A 7,901-nucleotide genomic window follows, 5' to 3' on the forward strand; every position below is an offset into this window, starting at 1 on the left:
CTCAATTTTGATCTGACTCTCGTTCTTGAACTCTGCATTTCAAAAATGAGCCCCTTCTCTTATTATGTCTTATCCGTTCTCGGATCATGGGGGGATGTCATATAGATACGCTTTGCCTATATGCTGTGTTAAGTTAGCATGAGCTTATTAAAAGTTTAAACGCCATTTTTCCTTTCTGCTGCTTCTGCACACGACACATAGCTGTTGTTTTAGCTTTGAGCCTAGTAGAGTGTTGTGTTTCAGACAAGAATAATATGTTATTACTCTGATATCAGCTTTGCTTAGTGAGCGGTGTCTGTACAGTGAGTGCTGAAACCTTCAAGGATATCTCGACACAGTGGTTGTTGTGAGGTCTGATCTTCGCACCTTCCTAGACATAACATAAATGCAGCTGCTGCCAAATTCTGGCTTTAGGCACGTTTTATATTGCTTTGCAAAGAGCATACATACACACTTGATGGTGCTTTGCATGCAGAGAGCTGGTGGAAGATGATGTGATCCCTTATCACTAGGATCTTGAGGTATGAGGCCGCCCTGCTAAAACCCAATGAGACCTTCTTAGATATAATAAATTATACTAGATAGGGAGGGTGAGAATTAGGTGTTGTTTAACCCTATTCATTTCAGCATTTTAGCATGTTGTCACCTTTTGCATTCTATGGACTAGTAACTATGCTGATTACTTTGCTTTTTATAATATGTCTGCTTGTATTATCTAAGATACTGCGCTTGAGAACCCTGCATTAGTAAATAAACATTTCAAATATGCATGTGTCCTCACTTACTCCATGTTCTGAATTGAAATGATTGTATAACGAAAGAGTGTTCATGTGTTCCACGTTACCTGAGGTGTACTAAGTCCATGTTCTGGTTTGTCTAAATATTGGGAGTTTGTAAGAACCAATGAGACACTGATTGCTAGTCTGGTAGGGGATTTTGGGTACTAAGGTGAGTTTTGGCTCACCCTAATTCACTGAGGTTCCAAGTCTCTATGCACAGTTCTGTGTGAGAGCAAGATCCCTGCGACAGTGTTGTGTCCTTTTTGGTCCCAAGAGGGGATAAGCTCGTATGTCCTGATTATTGGCAGAATTTTCAGGCCATTACACCCCCCACCAAATGCAACCCCCGATGTGGCTGCACCAGTCAGATCGCGCTAAAGTCAGTCCTTCTCCCAGCAATAGGGCAAGACGAGCACTTCCCGAAATGGGATGAGAGCTAACCTCATACCCATTACATGAGGAACAGGATCTATGAAAGTGGTGGGATGTGATACTTCCCCAATTTTCCAGCAAGCAAAGTAAATTGACAGATTTCTTGTAGATAATTTAAGGCAGGGTAGACCCTGATAATTTTTTTTTATCTTTTGGGATCAAATTTACTACAACCCGAAAACCCTTATATGCATTAATGAAATATTTCAGTACTTTGATGATGCTCCAGGGAAGCCTGGCCTTCCCTAGGAGTATATCTTGTTTTTTTTTTTTTATGTCTTAAGTCAGAAATGACTTCCACTACACCAAGCTCATCATTTTTGCTTGGGTTAGCCCCTTATGCCAAGTAGTACATTCATTATGACAGTGCCAGAAATGTACAATGGATACTTCAGCCACGGTACCTCTAAAAATTCAACCTGGTATACATGGGTCACCATTTTGCAATTGACACCCTCTATAAAATGAGTACATGAAATCTTAGGAGTTCATAAAAATATCAGTTTCAACATTTTGTTATGGATCTTAACCCATATGCTAAGAATTATGTGCACTATGTCAAGGACTTTGGCCAGGTTTGGTGGCACGTGTTCTGTGTCCCTGCAGCTGGGTATCACTGGGCAGGTGGCTTTCTCAGTTGGACAGTTTGAGTCCCCACAGCCGATGATGGTGTCTTAATCGAAGCATGTCAAAGCCTGTAGTTTGCCATAGGTAACACCTCCCATCAATATTCTAGTAGAGCCCTTGTCCATAAGGCAAGAATAACCTCCAGTATGCCAGACCAGCAGCACACTTGCACACATAATGCATATACACTGACACACAGACATTCTCATTATATCTCTTGCACATTTTCATACATTTGTACTCTGACACTCACACTTCCATTAGTCAGTCTGTTTTTATTGTGTTAGAAAAGCTTGCCCTGCTGTGTCTGCTATACCTGCCTTGCCTTTTAGTGGAGATTACTAAAAGCATATTCTCTATAGTCAATTAAAAAATAATAATATATTGCCTTGTCAATAGCTGTTACAAGTATGATGTGAATGAAAAGTAGACTTCCTTAAAATAGCCGAACAGAGCTTATATTTGGTTTGATATTTGATATTTGATATTTATTGTCATTTGTAAAGCGCTGACTTTCGCTCCGGAGGGAGCATCTTGGCGCTGAGCACACAGAAAGTCGTCTATGGGGAGCATGGATCAAATGGCTGCGAGAACTGAAGAGTCGGACTGAGTATAAATCCAAGTTTTCAGGGATTTCCTAAATAGGCTTTCGGAGGGGGCGTGCCTAAGGCTGGGGGGAAGGCGGTTCCATGCCTTGGCCGCCAGTAAAGAAAAGGTCTTTCCACCCTTGGATTTTAATTTTATACGGGGTTCAGAGATGAAGTTGGCGCCCGATGACCTCAAACAGCGAGTTGGGTTGTAGCGCTGGAAGCGCTTAATCAGGTAGGATGGGCCCAAGCACCTGTTAGCTTTAAATACAGTGACTAAGAGCTTGAAAAGGATTCTCTTGTGGAGGGGCAGCCAGTGGAGGGCGTTGAGGGCTGCAGAGGCCGAGGACCTGCGGGGGAGTTTCAGAACAAGCCTGGCTGCTGCATGTTGGACAGTTTGTAGCTTTTTCAGAGAGGACTTCTTGATACCTGCCAGGAGGCCGTTACAATAATCCAGCCGGGAGAGGATAAGCGCCACCGCGACTGATTTCCTGGCACTGATAGGCAGAAAATTAAAAAATGTCTTTAATTGCCTGATCAGACTGAAACAGCGCCCTGCGGTAATGCGCACATGTTCATCGAAGCTGAGGGAAGCATCAAATTGAACACCCAAGTTGCGTGCTGAGGCTACCGCGCTCGGTGGTGCTTCGGAATTATGAGGCCACCAGTCTTTGGGGGAAAAGAATGTGCCTTTACCGAGGGGAATTATTTCTGTTTTGGCGCTGTTGCATTTTAAATTGTGCAGGTTAAGCCAAGAAAAGACTTCTGACAGACAGTTTTGGAATTTGATGGCAGCATCCGGGAGTCTTTTATCAATAGTGACGACAAGCTGGGTGTCATCAGCGTAGGATGTCACGAGAATCCCATGTGATTCAATCAACGCAAGAAGGGGGGCCATATACACGTTAAAAAAGAGGGGGCTCAGGATGGAACCCTGTGGTACCCCTGAGGTGATGGATCGTTCACCGGAAACAAAGGGGCCTAAGGAGATCGATTGAGAGCGATTGGATAGAAATGATGTAATCCAAGCAAGTGCGGAGCCCGAGACACCGATCTCACGCATCCTATTAATTAGAATAGTGTGTGAGATGGTGTCGAAGGCCGCGGTTAAGTCGAGCAGGATGAGGACGGCCTGCCTGCCCTCATCCTGCAAGAACTTGATGGTGTCAGACAACTCAATCAAAGCGGTCTCTGTGGAGTGGCCTGAACGAAAACCGGATTGCTGCGGGTGTAAGATGCATTGATTTTCCACAAAATTCTTTAATTCCTCGTGGACTAGTTGCTCGGTAATTTTGCCTAGTGCAGGGAGGAGTGAGATTGGGCGCATATTGGACAAATCAGTAGGGGATTTATTTTGCTTTTTCATGAGGGGCTTGACTGTGGCCTTCTTCCACTCAATAGGAACAATACCGGAGTCAAGGGATTCATTCACAATCGCATTGATTAGAGGGTTGACGGACTCAATGAGGTGGTGCAAGATGGCTGGGGGGCAGGAGTCTGTGGGTGCACCTGATTTACAGGCTAGTATGGCTTTGTGCGTTTGCAATAGGGAGACTGCTGTAAATTGGTTTAGTGAGGGAGTGGATGTGTCAGACGCTTGGATTAGGAAGGGAACCGGGGGGAAGTCCTTATGGATATTATTGATTTTCTCCTCAAAGAAGTCAGCGATTTGATCACAGAGGGCTTGTGAGGGGGGAATTTCAAGTGCCAGTGCTTTGGGATGAGTGAAAGATTTTACGATATTGAAAATCGTATGTTGTTTCTGTTTTGCTGCATCTATTGCTAGAGTGAAGAATGCCTTTTTTGCTTTTTTTATATCGGAGAGATATAGCTTTCTCTGGAGAGTGTAAGTGGATCTGGACGTTGAGTTGTAGGTTTTCCTCCATTCTCTCTCCAAAAGCCTACACTTGAGGTGGCAGTCAGCGAGGGCCGGAGTATACCAGGGGGCATTGGGTTTCTTTTTTCCTCGGACGGTTTTTTGGCTGACGGATTTTGCATTTACAGAGATTACTCTCTCAACCCACAGGTGGAAGTTTGTGGAATCTAATGAGGCGTCGCCCGTGATGGTAGGGGGGGTACTGCCGGTTTTGGATTGAGTTTGATGTATTCAGCTACCTTTTTCCAATTAACAGGGAAAGGGGTGTGAGGGAGTTTAATGGGAGGAGGGGGCAAGGTTTTGTTATTAATGGAGAAGGGAATGAGACAGTGATCTGTCCATATTTGTGGTACTGGGGTAGCGGCATCTAAGGAGAACAGATTGGTACAAATGCCGTCCAAGGTGTGCCCGGCACAATGGGTAGGAAGGGAGACTAATTGGGAGAGACCGAAAATCTCCAGTGAGTGGCGGAAATTGAGAGTGTGGGGGTCAGTGTCAGATTCCAGATGAAGATTGAAGTCTCCAAGAAGAGTGAAGGTGGGGTAATGGATAAGAAAAGCTGCCAGAGTTTCATCAAGGGAGGCCAAGAATGTAGTGGCATTTCCGGGGGGGCGATAGACAAGTGCGCCTGAAAAGGCAGAGGAGGAACTAGTGTGGATAACAAATCCCAGGGATTCGCAGTCCTTAAAGGAGGCCAGGTCAAAAGTGTGGCACTTAAGTGCTTTTTTTACAATGATGGCCAATCCGCCTCCCCGACCAATAGGTCTGTCTCGTCTGAGGATGGTGTAATCAGGGGGGAGAGCGGTGGCAAGATCGGGATTTGAAGCATCGTGCAACCAAGATTCAGTGATGAACAAGGCATCCAGATCGGATGCTATGATAAGATCATGGATGTCTTGTCCGTGTCGCGCTAAGGATCTGGCATTGATAAGGCCACCGCTAAAGGAGGCTGTCTTATGCCGAGGACGAGGGAGGGGGGGAGGAATAGGACTGGGGGGATTGGAAGATGACCAACCACACTGGCGGCAGGAGTAGGGGCCCCAGAGGTGGTCGGAGAAAGAATGTACATAACAGGAAGGACTAGGAAGGGTGTGGCGCATAGACAGCAACTCGGAAACGTCGTACCTGAGTGCAGGGGAAGTGGAAACAGCGTGTCCTGCGCCTAGCGCGGTCTTAGCGCGGACGGGCGCAGACGGGCTTGGCTTAGGCGCGGCTTCGGCGCGCGTCCGGCGCGCCCGCTGCGCCAGCCCGCTGCGCCGTCTGGTTGGCTTACACATTTTATAGGGAGGAAGAAGGGTGGGAAGGTTTCACATGAGAATCAAGCAATTACAGTATTGGAAATTAACTAAACCACGTTCGAATATGTGATATCACATACAGCATCCAACTCATCCTATGAAATGTTTGACTTCTTCGGCAACCATGAATTTCACCCAGCAACACTTTGTCTTTTTAATTTTTTGAGACCCAACTTACAATGTAAAAAAAAAAAATCTACAAGTGCCGGAATGTAGCATTGTGGTGAATGAAAAGCCAGGAATGCATCAATTTGATCCAGCACTCCATATTATAACATTCTAAATGTTTGTGTTTAAATTGCACACATGATGCTTCCTTTATTCTGCCACACATTTAAACATGACATCAAATCAGTAGCTGTTTTTCTGTCTCTTTATTCGTGAATTCTCCTTCACAATAGGTAAAACCGTAGTAACGCATTTTGTCCTCTCTGACTTCTTCAGGGCAGCAAATGATATACATAAATACGAATTATATATACAATATTTACAAAACAGTTACAAGACAATTTTTAAAACATTTTTACAAATGTATTAGCATCAGACCTCCATTACTCAACTAAATACATTGGTTTTAGCATACAACCAGTATGAATTTACATCGCATGTGAGAGATAGTGCCACAATTCAATGCATAAAAATGGTAGTTTATACTCAGCCCTGCTGAATTCTAAAGATCTTATTAATGATAAAAGTACACATCATTCCTCAAAAGTGCTAAATTTTATTACAAAGCTCCAGGTGGGATGGAGCACCAATACTATTTCAAGTTAGTTTTTCAATGTTGTCTTCTGTTTTTTCTCTCCTAGAAGGATGCATACAAATTACGCGTATATTTTAAAAAACCTTACCAAAAGAATATTGTTGGCCTTCTATCTTGAATGTTACGTGTGTTGTTTTAACCGTTTTTTCATGGTTATAACAGTGGTGATCTATTGAACAATATTCAAAAGGTCCAGGAGTCATAATCTCGTAAACCCCATTAGGTGGTGCAAATGCATGGATATAAATGATTATAAAGAATTCCTACCTCGCGAAGTAATTCTCTTTCCAAATTGGAGCATCAATTAAAAGAATATTATGATGACCGATCTTTTATTTTGACCTTTGGCCAGGGTGTAGCACTACAGGCAGTGTTACCCCATTCACCAACCTAAAAGGGAATTCACGAATAAAGAGATAGAAATACACCTGCTGAATTGATGTTGTGTTTAACTGTGTGACAGAATAGTATTTGAAGGCAGCATCATTAAAGGAATTTAAACACAAATGTTTAAGAATGTTATAATAAGGAGTGCTGGATCAAATTGATGTATTTGTCATTGTGGGGTTTAGGGGTATTGAGCCTCAGGTGCTGTGCACCAAAAGTCAAATTTATAGAATACCATACTATTAGATAGGCGCAGTCACAGTTGCCTCAAACCCAGTGAAATTGTCAAGCCAGGAATACCTGAAGGTGTCACACAATCCTAAATCCATCACCATACCCCAGAGCCTCAACCCTGGTCTACCTCCTCGCGCCATCTCACAATCTCAGTCCACTCTCCCTCTTGCACCAGCCCCACTATGGCAGATGGAATTAAGTAGGTATTTACAACTACGGAAAGAGCAGGTATTCTATGTATGCCTTTGTAGAAATCTGTGTATATTCATGAGTTCTGTAATTTTTATATGTGCACAGTGAGAGGTGTGCTCATGTAAGTGCTGGGTGGTGGTAAATAGTGTGAGTGAGTGCAGCGTGAGTGGTGCGAGTACAAGATGAAATATGTACCAATGTGAGTTATTGGTGACCTACATGAATGCAATGTGAGAGGAGGGTCCGTGCGAGTGTAAGGTGAGAGGAGAACCCAAAAATTGAGAGGAGCGAGTGCAAGGTGGTGTGAGCAGTGTAAATGCAATGTGTGTGGTGTCCCGGCATGTGGTGCAGGGTAATTGGTGAGAGTGAAGGGTGATCTGTGAGAGTGACAGGTGAGTGCATGCTAAAAGGAGTTAGTGCAGAGTGAGTGAGGTGTCCCTATGAGTTCCGGCAGACTATTATCCCTGTGTGCTGACAGGATAAACAGAGTGCCTGTATGAATACAGGCTGAGAGGTTTGTCTGTGTGAGTGCAGGATGAGAGGAGGAAGTGCAGGGCAAATGGTGTAACTCGAGGGTGAGTTCTGTCCTTGCTTGTGTGGGATGAATGCAGGGAGACTGCTGTAACCATGTGAGTGAAGGGTGAGCTGTGTGAGTGACAGGAGTGCCTATGTGAATACACAGTGAGCGGTGTGATAGTGTGAGAGTAGGGTGAGAGGATTGACCAC

Source organism: Lissotriton helveticus, chromosome 1_1 (genome assembly GCF_964261635.1).
Source record: "Lissotriton helveticus chromosome 1_1, aLisHel1.1, whole genome shotgun sequence".
NCBI classification, from domain to species: Eukaryota; Metazoa; Chordata; class Amphibia; order Caudata; family Salamandridae; genus Lissotriton; species Lissotriton helveticus.